Raw genomic sequence first — 16813 nt, 5'->3', positions numbered from 1 at the left:
AGTGAGTGAGTGAGTGAGTCTCACTTATCTACTACACACATACAGACGAACCACAGGAGCACAGAGACACATTCTTTTGACAGCCGTATTGATTTTTCTTTTCTCTCAGAATTTGGTTTTGAGGTATGGTTTACTGAAACCCAGAGTTACTATATTGATTTTCTGATTATGAGTTAATCTGTACTCATCCACTGCTCAAGCAAACAAATGAAACTCAATTTAACTCCAACTCATTGGATTTGACCAAAATCTCCAGATGCAAGAAAACATAGAAAATGTTATTAATGCCATATGTCGCCTATCCTCTCAGGTTGGTGTGATATATGTTTTTCTTTTTTTTCTTTTTTTTAACCTAATAATGTATTCTGAATTGGGTTGTACACAGTATCCTGGCAACGGGGGAGGAGAAAAGAGAGTGCATTCAGAGGTGAAATGGTCCCTCACAGGACCATCCATCATATGCTCAACTACAGATAGGCGGACAGCATATTTTTGCCTTTTCGCGTGTGTGTCAGTAGCATATGTTTGTGTGTTTTCACTGTGTATGTGTCAGTGTGTGAATATGGGTGTGCCTGCCGGGGGGACACCACACTGTACAGAGGGGACTAGGGTTGTGCAGGATGCTGTCAGGACAGTGATGAGGTTCCGCCAGTATGTGCAGCAGTTTGACAGCTGACATTCTCCAGAGTGCAGCTGACTGGACAGGCAGGAATAAACAGGATACAAGCACAGGCATGCTAATGAGGCATGAGCCTTAATTGTGTTCACATTGAACACAATTAGTGTTAATGCCCGTGTGAGTCAAAAATGGTATATGCAATAATAACGAGGGAGCTGTATTTTGTGTGTGCTTGTGTCAGACGCTCCGATCCAATTTTCTCCTTACGATACTGATTCTGATACCTGAACGTGTGTATGCAGTGAATGGTTCAAAAAATATTTTCACGGCTGTATACTACCACGGCAGTTTGGTTGTGATATGATTGCTGTCATTCTTTGACATTTGGCATTGCTCAGGGTAAATGTTTTGTAAAACATGAACAATACATGAATGCCATTTTTTTTTTCTTTTCTTTTTACAGTGGAGACTGCTCATAGTGATTATGGTTACAGTGATCAACTGCTTATGGATCAAAAATCTTGGGACAGAATCCTTCTTATACAAAGCCACAGCTGATGAAATGCTAACCAGCAAAACTGACAGTCGTTGGTAAATTTAAAAAATCATTCCAAAAAAAATCGGAGAATTTCAGGGGCTATATCCCCATGCCCCTAATGCCCCTGTTTTCATTTTAAATTGATTGGGCTGTACATGAACAGAAAGCTCGACACTTGAAGCATAGCAACAGCGATGGTGGGAGGCAGCTACTTTTACTCTATAGTAATTGTAAATTCTTGGTGCCTCAAGACCTTTTCATGTTCCTTTTATATTTTGCAATTTAACAAATACATATGAGTAAAGGATTAATGCTGGTTTTCTGTCTGCATTTCTAGGATTTTCTACATCCCAAATCCTCAAAGGACCCTACCACACCCAGCACATCATAGAAATGTAGTCAGTAAGTAGATGCTGGTTTTTCTATTTTATCTTGTGCATTTCTGTTGCCTAAACAGGGGTGATTCATCATTGCTCCTGTCCATTTGTCTGCCTCTGATTTAGTATCAGCTCGCGGGAAGTGACAGGAAACATGTTGACAAGAGTGAAAGTGTGTCAGAGTGAGAAAAAGAGGGAGGGAGAAGTGGAAATGGAGGGGAGAAAAGGGGAAAGAAGTTGTCTGGGAGAAAGGAGAGGAGTCTGAAAGTGAAGCAGGAGAAATGTGGAGGTATAAAGACACAGGAGGAGGAGAGGTGTCCCTGTAGTAATCCTGTTGGGGGGGGTTCAGGTTGCTGCTGTCACTCTGAAGAGATTTTCTTCTCTGGCCTTTTGAAAAATGTTTCAACATGTCATAGATTCCCTTTAATTAAATCCTTTTGCAATGCCACCATTAGCCTGTTCCTTATAAGCAGGTATTTCTCAGCTAATCTCCTGTTGCTCTCTGTAGAGGAAATGATGTGTGTGTGCTGGTTAACGTAAGGCTTAAGCATTAAGGAGAATTTTTGTTTGGTTACTCTGTATTTTTTGCTAAAACAGTTTACTGCTCTGCCTGTCGACAGAGAGGTAATCAGTTTATTGTTGTCCAGCCTCTCAAATTTGTGAGTTCGCTGCTTTATGTTTTTATCAATGAATACCTTTAGTTATAGACTGCTAGTGAGACTAATTCTAAAACAGCACCTTTCTCAAACAATTCACCAAGAAAATAAGGACTTATATGTCATATTTTTCAAGTTGCAAAATGTTCATCTGGAACTTATCTGCAAAATGTTCGCCAACAACGTACTGTATGTGTTCCTGCTCTGAGAACCTGTGATGAACATTGTTTTTCATTCCGTGACGGTTCTAGTGGAGCTAGATCAATAAATTAGGCATTAATAGCTGACATAAATGAAAATAACAATATATCTGCAATCAACTAAGTTACAAGCACTAACTCTGCATAAGCAGAAGTACTCATTCAGTTGGTGCTCAAATCACGTAAGCTGGCTTTGTCCACACTGTCTGAAAATTTAGGAAAGGCCACAGAGATACATGCCAAGCAATAGACCCAGTCTGTATTCTTTCTTCTTTCTTTTCATTTCTATCAAAGTAGGAACTGCTACCCACTGGTTAAAAACAACAACAATTTTAGTCTTTGCAAATGGAAATAGGTACGTGTTTATTTGCATAGGGTGGGGAAGTGGTCACTGAAGACACATGTTAAGACTAAAGTTTTCTAATTCCAGGTGTGTATTGATGTAGTTAGAGCTGTCCATTTATGATCAAATCACCCAAGATGCACGTTAATGCCAGGTGTGAGCAGGGCCAGTGATACAGTATATGGAAATGGGAGTATTGTATTAAGAAAGGTGTGATGACCAGACCATACACATGAACCAAATCCCTCAAACACTCAAAGGCATTCAACACCAGCATAAACTCAACAGCACCAAGCTCAGAAACATGTTTTTTTTTTCTTTTTTTAAAGATTTCTTTAGAGATATAGCTTCATGTGACTTTATAGTAAATGGATGTTGTCATACTTTAGTTACAGAAATGGGTTTCAGTCTGAATTTCCCTGTTTTCTGTTTCCCTCTCTTTGCTAAAGGATGTGTTTGTGTGTGTGTGTGCGTCTGTTTACTTCTCTGTAGAAAATAATGTTTCTCTGAAAATGATTTTGTGAGTTGGCAGTGTGGAAACAAATGTATTTTCAGACGGCAGCCAATGCATTAGCTTGAACCGCAGCAGTGGGTGTTGTGGGAAGAGTGTGGCCTTATCATAGCTGGCCAAGGAGCCCCTGGATCCCCTGGCTCATCACCCAGCAGCCGATTACCTTCCCCCTGAATCTCTTCATTGTTTTTACATTACACAGAGGAGCCAGCACTGATAAAAGTGATGGAAATTCTTACTCTAACACATCCGTGTACTATGAGAACATACTGTAAGGTTAAAAAAGGAAACACAGTTGAGTAATTTATTGGGAGACTGGTCAGTAACCAAAGGTGCCCGGTGCCTTCTCTGAATTAGACACTGAAACAAAAGGGGTAACCCATGTGCACTGTAACCCCCCTGTTTGGGCTTGGTTAAACATAACATTCCCCCGTGTAGATCAATAAAATATACCATATTTATTTTAGAGACTGTCTATTTGGAATTAGTATCTGCCATTACCAAGTCCCTATGTGATATCTATATCTTCATGAACAGTTGCATCTTGGCCTATAGTAATCCTACAGTGAAATTCATAAAGCCAATAAAATTGAGATTTCTTTGACAATTAAACTCTTGAACATAACCAGCAAATGTAGGGTCCAGTGGTTTCCTGCTGTATCGTACATTTTGTATAATACCTGTGGAGACAGAGGAATGTCATTCTGTCATTCTGGAAATGTGAAAGAAAACCTTTAACAGGATTTGATGAGCCTGTCAACATAAACAAAATGGGGAAGTTTGAATAGTTTTCACAACAAAGCAGGTTGTTTGTCATTGTCTTCAAAAATGACAGTTCTGAATGTTTTGTGATTTTGTGCCTTTGGGAAGATAACAGCGTTAGAGAATGTCTTCCAAAATGAACATGGCTGTTACAAATACGATGATATGGCAAAGGCTTGTTTGGGTTTAAGAACAAAAATCTACTTGGTTAAGTTTTGGGGAAGATTATGGTTTGGGGTTTAGGGAATGATCCTGACCATGTTTAAAAGAACTATTTTCAGGAAAAGATCATGGTCATGGTGAAAAGAATCCACCACTGACAGTTCGTATGACATGGGATGCCGATATTGGCTTCTGTGCCAAATCACAACATGGCCATAGCAGCTACTGTAATCTTAAGTTATTTTAGGTATTTCAACAAATGAACAATGCTGCCACTTTTTCTTCTGAGCACAGCCTCGAAGTCGTGCTGCCTGCATGCTTTGGTGCTCCACTGTCAGCATTGACATGTTCACTGAGGCTGCTCGCTGTTTGTTCATGCCACCTGACAGTTCATTAGAAGTTTCATCTTGCATGTACTTGGGACACTTCCTTCACATACAGCTGGCATGTTCTACTTTTTTTTGATATTTGGATAATGTGTCCTATTTTTTTTTGTTTGTGCTTAAACAATGTGAACTGATTAGCTGATCAACAAAAATATGTAATCCCCAACAGATGCAATGTTCAGAACATTTGCCAGGCTCAGCTACTCTAATGTGGGGATTTGCAGGTTTTCACTGTTAAACATTACTGTTAATTGAATTCTTTCATGTCAACAAAACATTTGAAACCTCGCCGTAGGCTGTGGGAACTTTTGATGTGGTGTTTTTTGGAGCACATTGCTCTCCAGAGTGTCCAAGTGTAGAGCAGGACAGTATTTTTTACAGTGTGGGCTGAACCGCCTGTGCTTCTCCGCTCTGCTCTCAGTGATTAGCTCCGTTTGTCATAAAACAGTGAGAGAGAGACGCGAATGAGGCTCTCACAAGTGTCCTAGATTAATGGATTATAGATGAATGGGCTTTTTTTTTTCTCACTTGGTGATAAATGAAACACTTTATTCTCTTATTCTACTGCTCAGTCTTCCTTTCTCTCAGTCTATCACACTGACACTCTACCTCTGTGCCTCAGTCTTTTTCAACAGTAAGGAATTGGACTTTTAATCTTTCTACGGAGTGTGCTCTGTCTGCTCATGGATGGCTGCTTCTAAACATATAACATTATGAAAGGTCATGGGCTCTAGGTTGACACCAAATGGTTGTTTGTTGGGGTGTCTCATGCCACAACACTTAGCTGTTCTCACTCTTCTCTGTCACCACCGGACTCTCTGAAGCACTCACACTGTCACCTTGTCTCCCTCTTCTTACTTTCCTTCCTTATACCTGGGAGACACCTGTCTGTCAGAGGAAAAACATATTCGTTTCTTACTGACATGTCCATGACCCTGCCATGTTTACCTGATGTTACCTTTATCTTTGGCTCAGTGATCATTTAAGCAGCCATTTTGAACCAAACCAGCCACCTGAATACAGATAAGGAAAGAGTGGAAGTGCACTAAACATGAAGCTTGCTGGGAATGCAAGTGTTTGATTTAAGTCATTTCTATCCACAAGTGCTGCAACTAACAATTATTTTGTTATTGAGTTATCTCTGAATTATTTTATCGATACATCATTTAGTTCATAAAATGTCATAAAATAATGTAAAATGGAGCCTACTTACTTGTTTTATCTGACCAGCCATCCAAAATATAATGATATGCAGTTTATAATAATAATGATGAAATCTTGTCTTGACTCATTCTTTCCCACATTTACACATTGAAAGGGAACCGTAATACGCCTTAATGCACCAGGTATTATTATAAATTAAAATAATTAGTTCAATTACAATTAAAGTATAAATGTGTGTTGGACACTTCAACTGTCATTCTGATCCATGGGACTGTTTGTGTGCACACTTTGAAGGCAACACACAGGGTGAAGCTGTGAGGCATGGATATAACCATCTATCACCAGCGGAACAGTAACACAGCTCTTGCATGTGAAATGGCAGCAAAAGAACGAAATTATTTCTGTCAAATATAATTGTCTTCATCCGATGTGCTTCAGGGCCTGGTAGTGTCCACACTCTAGGACTCGGAGACATGTACACATTGTGTGTGAGTGTGTAATATGTGCATGTGTCTGTGTGTGCTTGAGGTCGGGGAGTGATTGCTGCTCTCGAGCTTCGGGGGGTCAACAGTGCTGAAGCTCCCACGGATTTAGCTGACAGGACGATGGGAGAGATTGGCCAGAATGACAGACCAGAGACGAGACGAATGTGTGGTCATTGTTATTCCACAGGGACATACAAGCTGTGCTCACGGGGACTGTTGAATCTGTTTTCTTTCTGTTGTTCTTTCTTTTGTTTGATGACAAAAAAAAAAGCATAATGTAAGGCCAAGATCAATATGAATTGTATGTTAAACAAAAAAGTGTTCTTTATTGCAACTTGGGTTTTATTTTTGTAGCTTCAGGCTCTGGTTCTTTCAGTTATTACATTTTACTTTACAAAGTAATTGCTGAGAATATAAGTCCCAACATTTATCTGGAGGAGAAAATAAAGGCGAACAGTAAATTTGAACCCGAACTGTTTGTTGTAAACATCTATCACAGCTTACAGCCCGACTCCCTGGTCCAACTTAGACTTACTGTACATTGTCACACTGTCCCACCTGGATCTGCTTATATAGCACGTTTTTAGTTAAGAAACATCATCTAAAAGGCAGTAAAAGAGACAGATAAGTAGTTCATATTATCTCAAAGGACACTGAGAATTCATTTTTGTATGTGTGTTAACATTTGTTTCTCTTCAGCTTTAGTGCTGCTGTCCCTGCACAGTGGGACTGAGAGAGAGGCAGAGATAGTTTCATTTTCACATTTCACACTGAGGTTTACAGTAATTTATACTTTATTTCTTTCTCTCTTTTTGTTCTTTTTCCAGTCCTGTCTCTGTAGTGCTCCTGCTTCCTGTGAGAGTCACGTACACCAAGTGGCGCAGAGGAGCATTAGGATGGAGAGCATAGTGAAATAATGTTCATCTGTCCTCCCCATGCATGCATCCAGCAGAGAGGGACTTAACTCACAGTGGAGATTTATTTCAGATAGTGTTACATTATTTTCAGAGCCTTGCACCTAAAATAATAGCTCTAGGTAAGTGACTAAGACGGAGTTTTCTTCCTTTTGTGTTAGGTCAAGCAAAGAAGACTTTTTGCTTAGTCTCGAGATAGGAGCATGTTTAACAGCTGAACTTCTGCATAGTTTTGCTTTGCTCTGTGCAGTGATGTGGAGTTGTGAAATAATTTGATTTGATTAGGCAATAAGTTAATCAACAGAAAATTAATCTGCAGAAATTTTGATATTCAGTTAACTGTTCAATGCCATGGGTTTTTTGGCTCTAGCCTCTATAATGTGCGGATCAGTTGCTTTTCTGACTTATCACTGATTAATTGAAAGAGTAAACAACATATTGATCCGTGATGGCAATAATAATTTGTTGCAGTCCCAATAACATGCTTACCACTGTATCAGCACAATTTTGACCACCTCAGACATAAAGGTCGTCGTCTTTCCTGGAAAGTCTGTAGAAAAGTTGTTACCAAAAGCTATTTTGGTGAATGAGATGATTATCTTTCACTGTTGCGCTCGTAGCAGGTAATTTAATGTTACACAACAGGTAACTTGCTTTGCATTGGCTGCCTGCAGTGTACTTTCAACTCTGACAAATTGCTTTAGTTACTGGTGTGCTCAGTTGTGACATGATGAAATATGAGCAATAAGTCAACGCTGTGTCTTGTGTTGATTGCTGCTGTTTGTAGATCATGTTAATAGTGTATTAAAACCCCATGTCCTCCACAGTGAGAGCCATGTTTTCAACTTCATTTGCCGTTTTGAATTACAACTTGCAACATTAATTTACTGTTTACGTGAAATGTTGTCACTGTTGAAGCTTTTTATTCTCAATAGAGCTGAGTTAAAGAATCCCTGAGGAGGAAGTTTCAGGAAAGTTGCCACTAAATGTATTCCTTTCACTAGAAATGATGTTTCAAGGTAAAACACTTGTAATAATTGTGCCATTTGCATACTTTTGGAAAAGTGAAACAAATGCAACTGCCATATTAATAACTACTGGCTCATGCAGGACCCTCACAATAAAAGAGAATTAGGGCAGGCTAATAAGGAAACAAGCAGGAAAGATCCAGAGGTGACGATTAACAGACAATGACAGTAAATGTTCGGAGAGCCACGTGCCACTGATCATTAATATGCGCTGTGGAGCTACATGACAAAAGGCCGTAGCCAAGGCAATTTCATTTCCTAAGCAGGGCCTCTGAGGAGTTCATTTCAAATGCCCTCCAACCACGACTCAGTCTCAATTGCATTTGGAGGGAGAAAGCGGCGTGATTGAGGGAGAAAAAAAAACCCATTTCTGACTTACCACAAGTTAAAATGTAGAAATGACACGGCAGCACCGAAAATGTAAAATGCCATGAACACATGAATCCCCCTCCAGTGTGTAGTCAATCTTTGTAAACTACGGCTCAATCTTTCCCTTCGATGGAGGAGATCGCCCCGCCTCTGGCATCGGTCATGGAGGCTAGAACAAGGGCTTCATAATATTAGCTCCACATGTTGCATTTTCACTAAGCAGACTTGCTGCTTAGACGGTTAGTGATTGCTGCTGCTGATGGAGACACTGATATGAAATGAAATGAAGTTTGTGGTTTTCTTTTGAGGGCAGCAGAGAGAGATTGTTTCTATTACAAACCTTAAATTAACCTCTGAGGGATGTCTAGGAGACGAATAAAAATCTTCTGTCAAAAGACAGTCTGCCATTGTAGGAAATGTTCTTTTTTAAAATGTCTTTATAATACCCAAACATGCATAAACCACTTCCAGTGTTTATGATTGGAAGAGGAAAACCGCTAGTCTGTCAAAGATGCCTTCCAACCACTGCAAATCTCACATATTTACTGATTTCAGATGATCTTTTCATCTAACACTCAGACAGAAATGTCAAACTATTCCTTCAGTGAGCAGCTTACTGACCAGGAGCTCCTCAGAAGTCTTGCACTCATCGTAGAATCACTGGCTCTGCGCTGTGATTCCTGAATGTATTGGTGGCTGGTTTGCTAACCCCTTACCAATTCTCAATAATAGAGGCAAGGCGGGAAACAAATTTCTCCCCCAAATAACACAAGGGGGATGGAGAAAAAAGATTATGACCTTCATCGCCAGTTTCTCCTCTCCCGGGTCCTCGCCCCCTCTTCTCATACTGGAAAAACCAACCATTCTCTCCCTTCTTCCCCTTACAGAAACTTCCAACCCTGTGAGGAGCTGTCAGCCTGAAAATCAGATGGAATAACACAAACATCACACAGTTCAAACCACAACCATATAGTAACAACAATGGCACTAACTGACAGCAGAGCTGGCCGATGACAGTCTAGTCCCCCAAAATCATCCTCATCAGAGGGCGCCCACGAGCTACTCTCCCCAGAGGTCTCCTCCTGGCTGCAACCCCAAAAAGTAAGACTAACACAGTCGAAACGGAAAAAACATGATGAGTGGGCTCCATCAAAAAGTCAAAATAAGACTCTGAGACTCGCTCCGAGCCTCCACAAACCTTTGGATGTAGCGTCAGGATGAGCACCACGGGGAGATGCCACTGGTGGAGGAGAAAACCTGGATGAGACGACATGAGAACACAATACTCACTCCCACGTACAGGAAAATCCCAGATTAGCACTTCCATAGTGATAAACCAATCTTAATCCTAGGGGATTCAAATATAAACAGAATCTTCTCATACACCAACCCTCAAACACAGGCTGACAGCTACAGGGGCCATTTTCTATCACCAAGTTGCTAATTCTCTCTGTGGTTATCAACAGCAGGGACCAGGACCCCAACAAAACATCTATAAAACAGTTGTGGTCATTATACAGGACAGACAGATTCGCTTTTCCTGATGCTGAAATAGGGATGCCAATATTAACTTCTCTCACCTCTTACCTACAGAGAAACAAAAGAACCTAAAAACCATTAATATACACATAACAGGTCACCCAGCACGGCTCGGAGGATGTTGAACCGTACAAATATGATCCCAAACGCTAACATTATCATACCTACTGTAGCTGGTCACTAATGAAAACAGACGTGTAACATTGTGTAGCCGTGAAGTTACTTGCACATCGAGGAGAAGAAAAGTCAGTTCTGAGTCGAGCTGGAGCCCTTTAGCAGCTCGTAGCGTTCTCCATCTCAGAAAAGCCAGACCAGTATTGGCTCCACAGTCTGACAGGGAAAGACATTCAGCCTTGGACTCAAGGCAACAACTCTGCTGTTGTTTGCTGCTATATCATAGTTTAAAATCTTGTTTACTTGTTTACAACTTTTTAAAAAAAGACAATTGTTAAAAGTTGTACTTTTGATCTTTTATTCAGCCGTATATAGCTGTTTTCCCTGTTTCCATTCTTTGTGTGAAATTGGGCTAAAGATATTCAGTCATAACAATGAATGAATATTGACAGTAACTCACAGTAAGACTCCAAATGAATATTTCACAGTTTTGGGGGTAATCCTTTTAGATAGGTAGGTAGGTAGGTAGGTAGATGGATAGATACTTTATTTATCCCCTAAGGGAAATTCATGTGTGCATTAGCTCATTGTTGAAAATAATAATAAAAACAGTTAATAATAAATAAACGATAATAATTACATTAGTCCACTTCCTTTGGCTGAGGCGGCTGTATAGCCTGATGGCAGTGGGAACAAAGGATCTCCTGAACCTCTCTGTTCTGCAGCACAGTGAGATGAGACGTTTGCTGCACCTGTGGCTGCTTCTTTGTCCTGCCATAATGTTGTGGAGAGGACGGTTGGTATTGTCCAAGATTTTAGTTGCCTTATTCAGACACTTAGAATATTCAGCCGACTTTAGACTCACTATCAGAAAGACCTCATTCAAGAGGCTGCAGACCTGAGCCAGTGCCTAAAATCTTCCCCTGTTATACTTTGCTTTCTTGGTCAACATTACAGTATCTTGAGGAGGGAGAAGTTAAGTGTGTCATGATGGCAGCACTACGGGAAAGGTCGTCAAAGGTTGCCATAATCAAAAGATTATTGAAAAAAATTGATAGCTTTCTAGACGGGAGCGTTGTTTCACGCTAGTCGGACCACACCTTCCAAATATGATGATCATCATCAAGCCTCATTAACAATACTCTCCCTCAGCATGCTTTACAGTGCCATGCTATAAGCTGGAACTAAGTCACAGCCAGCGCACTTTTGATTGTTCTATTGCAAAGAACTGTAGAGGGTAAATGGCTAAAGGACACTGACACCAGTGGTGAGAAGCTTCTTCATTGTGCGCTGCGCTAGGTGCGGTTTGAAAAGGACTTAGCTGGCTCAGATGGGGGCCTGAACACAAAGGAGAGCCGGAGAGAGTGAGGCTGTGGAATCAATGGCATTTAATTAAATTGATATGGTGAGCGAACAGTGCAATAGATCACTGAAGCTGCTCTTCCTGCTGCAGATAAGCCACACCTGCAACACAGGTCAAGAGCAGAGGTTGACTTATGTAGTCTTAATTCATCACAGACACACACGCACACGACCAACCACACACTCTCAAATCATGTCTCTTTCTTTTTGCATCTTTACGGGATGTTGCCCTAAATGAACTAAACACATGGATTTTCAGGCACATACACAGCCAAGAGAAGAGAAGAATGAAGTGCTAAACAGGAAAGAGAATTTTGGTAATTACATCCTTTGCCATGTTTCTGCTTTGCTTGGTTGGAGCACTTGATGGATGATGAGTAATCAGCGCTCTGTGATAGGACATTGTTCAGTCACTTGAAAGCAACAAATGACAGACTTAATTTAAGTTCTCAGTAAATTGTCTTTTATCCATTCACTTTTACTTTGAGATATTTTTTGGACTGTAAAATTTGTTAGCTGCATTTGAAAAATGTATTTTGGTGCAACCTGTCTAACCACCAGACCTTTAGCTTTCATCTTTTCACATCCTGTCTAATATTAGTATGCAGCAGCAAGGGAAAAAAAATTACCACCTGCCACAACAGTCAGCCGGCAGAGGAAATGCTATTTCATTATTGTCCTTTTTTCTGAAACATTATTTTCTCCTAAGAAGAAGAAGAAGAAGAAGAAGGTTGACTTGGGGGGTATGGGTCTATTTCGCCTGTGTGAGTACACCAGAGGAAAAAGCAAACCAAAAGGCATGTCTTTTTAGTGAAAGGTCAGAATGGGCTTTTCTCGCTCCCAGTGGATTCTGCATCTCACTCCAGGGAGAAAAAAGAAAACAACACACACTCTTGCTAGGGTGACTCACCAGGCTTTAAAAAGAGATTAAATTCCTGTTTTTCCCTCCTTCCTCCCCTCCCTCTCCCCAGTAGGCAAGTAATGGTGCTATCTCGCTGCAGATTGGGGACATTGTCTTGAATGTCCTGAGGTGAATGCAGGGAGCTACAGATACAGTATATGGGTAATATTTATCCACTGTGAGGAAACCCTGCTGTTAACCTTCATTTCCTCAGTAAAAAAAAGGGAGAAAGCGTTGTGTTACTTTAATAGAAGCTGGGGAATCTTTTCATCTTTATTCATTACTTCAAAGAGGGGCCTTTGTGGGTAGGCTAAGTGAGGTGACAGCAGATACACCGAATGATTGGTAACCATGTAGGGGAGCCACCGAATACAACAACAAATTTTCATCCCAGCCTATCCTCGCTTCTGAAAACAGATGACCCGAGCCTCAAAACAGAGCATCTTTGGAAGCTTGAAGACTCCAAAGATCCTCTGCAGATTGCTTATTTCACGGCCCATGTGTGTGATTTCTCTGAGGCCCTTGGGAGAGGAGTCTCCTCCATCCTCTGCTAATGCTGCCCATTCGCTGCCTCCACACCCTCCCTTAACACAACCCAGAGACTCAGACTATTAATAGCTCCAACAGTTAACGGTGTTAGAATCAAAAGCCTTAGATTAATGTCAAAAGAGCAACAGAGGAGATTCAAAGAGCTCACCTACTCACACGAACTAAGCTTATGCATCTTTCCGGGGGAAAAGAAGAAAGTAAAAAATGGCTCTGAAGTTATTTCAAGCCAATCTTTGCCTACACAGATTTAAAAAAAAAAAAAAAGACTTTAGTGTGCAAGAGCAGGCTCGAACACACTGTAGTAATAAAGTCAATTCATATCACACTTACTTGACATATCCTTAAAATTATATATCTTAAATATAGAGGCTGGTAAAATAGACACAAAGACGGACTGCTGACACTAGTAGCCGGAAATTTGCAAACAGTTGAATTACAATCTGCATCCAGAATTGAAATTGGAGCTGTGGACTTGATTGCCACCTTTTCTTTTTTTTTTTTTTTTAAGTGTGAAGTGATTGGAAACTCTTCAAAGAGAGTAGTGAGCAAAATGCTAAAAAGCAGAACAGTATGTTGTGATGATTACACATGGCATTGCAAATAAAGTGAGAGGTTTTACTTGCAAAATAGTGTGAATTCATCTTGGCACTTTTGGGGGCTACACTAACAAAAACTCACACATGATAGAGCGGAGGGCATTTACTCGGAAGACCAGTGGAATATAGCATAGGAGGAAAACCAGGAGATGGTAAATGCAACATTTAAGTGACATACACAATAGCAGCAAAAAATACAAGGAAAAATAAGGAAGGACGTGCAAGAAGGAAGCGAACAAAATAAGGTGAGAAAGGACAAGGATGTAGGTGAGAGAGACGGGAGACAAGTTTAGTGAGAAGAGAAGAATCTCAAAGAGAATAAAGAGGTACTTACTAAGAATGAGGGGACAAGAAAGAGAAGCAAAAAGTAAACTCGGCACGGCCAAGAGATGGGAAGAAATACACTATCAAATGGATCATTCTTTTTTTTTCCCCTTTCAGAACAGGAAGCCATTAAATGACAGTGTCTCTTTAGACTATAAACAAACTCCATTTACATGTGTCTGTTTTCATTGAAATGTGTTTCCGTGTTTTTGTTTATGTGAATTTCATTCTGTAAATAAGACAAATAAGACTTTCCCCACCAAAGACAGCCTTTTTTACACAGGTAAAAGTCTGTGCTGTTATAGCTGTCTGTCACAACATCCCCCTCACATTGCCTCGCTATCAGTCCTTCATCAGCAGCCGTTTCATAACTAAAATTACTTTCCTGATTGTAATTGTTCTTTATGCCCCTTTAATCTCATTCAGCCTTTAATTGAACAGCTCCTTGTGACAAATTGCAGTGTGAGTAGTTGAGAATCCGTCAAGAAACATCAGTGTCAGTGTGAAACAATGTCAGTCGTCCGTGAGATGACTGCAGGTTGCTTTTCTTTAAGATAATTTTATTGATTGAAACATTTTTTTTTTACAAGATAACTAAAAACTTAACTAAAAAAGTTGAATTAGTAAATGTAAATTGAATAGTGTAATTTAGATAAAATGAATCTCTATATTTTCAGCCAGGCTTTGCAACATTTGCTTGCCATCATTAGTTCAGATGACCAAATTATATGGCGCAATATTTCAGTTCTTGTGTCATTGCAAGTATATTAATTTAGTGCCTAAATCTCCAAGGTGGCAAAGCCAGTGAACATATCTCTGACAGTCATGCTAAGAAGCTAAGCCATTATACATACGTTTTAATCCACCTTAGCAAACTAGCAGGTCTAAATCCGCTTTGCCGATCTACACGGCTTCACAACACTTTACAGGTAGTGTCATTTGCTTCATCAACTGCTTTGCAAATCAGCAAATCCTGGATGTCAGATATTAATAATAATGTGTAAAATGAAAGGAGCAACCATCTCTCCATCTTTTTTTTTTTTTTTTTTTTTTTTAACAGAAGCAAAACACTGAATCCTCTGTATCCACCCTCTGTCACAGTTTTCCTCAGCCTTAACCAGTGTCAAGTGTCAAAAGTTTAATTTCATAGTGGTGAAAAAGCGACAGTAAAAATGCATAAAATCTCAGAGGTCTCAGCACATTTTTACATAATTGCTCTCACTGCAAGTTTAATAACCCGGCGTCTCCATATTTTCAGTGACTCCCTGCGTATCTCTTGTATTTGTTGTCTTGAGCTTGTGCATCTCAATTAATGTCTTGTAGTGTTTCTCATTCTCACTTTGTAATGGTTGTATCTGATGGGGGATTAGTGCTTTGTAAATTGGTTAATCAAGTAGCTGTATTTATATGCAGTCTAACAATCTATTAATTAGGCTAATTGTCTCGTACTCAAAACGAGCAATTGACATACAGTACGCATTAAACCACCTTGAGTGGTTGAGAAATTAGTTTTAATGAACAAAAGGTGTGACTATAACAATACAAAATGAAGGCAAAATACTTTTCAGCTGCTTAAGAGTTCAATAAATTCAGTCAATATGCTTCTCCCTGTAGGGAGCAATAGTCTTAATTATGGCTCAATCTATTGAGCAGTTTTCAAGCCAGAAATGGAAAGTGTACCAAGTAGCCCTTACAGCTCAGGTGAACTTGTGGAGAGTGTGGACGGGTCAGACGGACCGTAAATGAATTCATTTCTGCCCCTGCTTCTGCTGCTGCCTCTGAGGGAGGAATTGAACAGCGATGTAATCTCAGCATATGCTTCATTTTACCATTAACTGTAACTGGCTCCTAGTTTCATATTGAGCAGCTTGTGGTGACAAACATTCTCCCGCCGGGAGCGAAGTAGACAGATGCTCTTGGTCTCTCTTCCTCCCTCTGCATTTGCCGATCCCTGCTGTCTGTGATCCCTTCCTGTCTTTCTCTCCATCTGTCTCTCTCTCCCCTCGAAGTCTTGCTAAGCTAATCTTTCTTTTGCGCATGATGACGATAAATGGAGAAGATCATAGACTGTGCTCGAGCCAGTGGTGATAATCAAGTCTATGCAGCAAACCATTTGTCAGACTGTGAGATTAAGATTTGAATTTTGACTCGACGCAGAATCTAGCCTACTGTTTAGTGTGTCCGACTGTGGAGCTATCTGTTACGTTGTGCCCTTTGGTCCCTAGCAGGAGCTCAATGCATGAATGTTGATTTGCTATTAATATTAATCGGAACAACTCAAATTAATGGCAGGCGGTGCATGCTGTAGTTATGTGAGAAGCCATCCTGTCTCCCTGTGTTATTTTACTAGTACAAAACACTGATTCTACAACACTACTTGCACAACAACGCTCACTGAAGGTTATGTGTGTATACAACAAGTCTCTAATAGACTGTAGTAACTGTTTTGATAATTGATTGTTTTAGTAAATTTTCAAGAATAATTTCTAGCCTCTTAAATGATTTTATTTATAATCAAAACCACAATCTTTTTCTGAGCTTAAATGAATAGTGTGGGAACGACACTTAGCTTAGCATAGAAACTGAAAACTGAAAGCAACAACTAGTCTTGCTAATTCCAGAGGTAACTAAATATGCCAACAATGCCTCTAACGCTCACTATGATCTTTCCGTAAACTTACACAAAGTGTTTTTGTAGCGTAAACATAACACCTGAGATTCACAGCCATGCCCAGATTTCTGTTGTCAGTCATGCCCAGCCATCACTCCTGATCTTGTCTCCTGGTATTGGACCGTCACACTCCTTAGATTAGAAAAAAGGAAACAGGGTTACACACAACTGTGTACAGAAACATGCACACACACAGTACATACATGCACATGCACACAGAATAAATACATTTGAAATCACTTT

The 16813-nt window shown here is 40.1% G+C and overlaps 1 protein-coding gene across 2 annotated transcripts in view; it reads left to right on the top strand.

Annotated features, from left to right (window-relative positions):
• Positions 1 to 16813, top strand: part of sphkap (SPHK1 interactor, AKAP domain containing) — a 126763-nt gene that overhangs the window by 20195 nt on the left and 89755 nt on the right. For both annotated transcript variants that reach the window (XM_056374071.1, XM_056374073.1), the window contains exon 2: positions 1495 to 1559. The gene's annotated coding sequence lies outside the window, so the exon portion shown is untranslated. The remainder of the gene's footprint in view (positions 1 to 1494; positions 1560 to 16813) is intronic.

Source organism: Seriola aureovittata, chromosome 4 (genome assembly GCF_021018895.1).
Source record: "Seriola aureovittata isolate HTS-2021-v1 ecotype China chromosome 4, ASM2101889v1, whole genome shotgun sequence".
Classification (NCBI taxonomy): Eukaryota; Metazoa; Chordata; class Actinopteri; order Carangiformes; family Carangidae; genus Seriola; species Seriola aureovittata.
The sequence above is the reverse complement of the archived record's forward strand: the minus strand, read 5'-3'. Positions and strand labels throughout refer to the sequence as shown.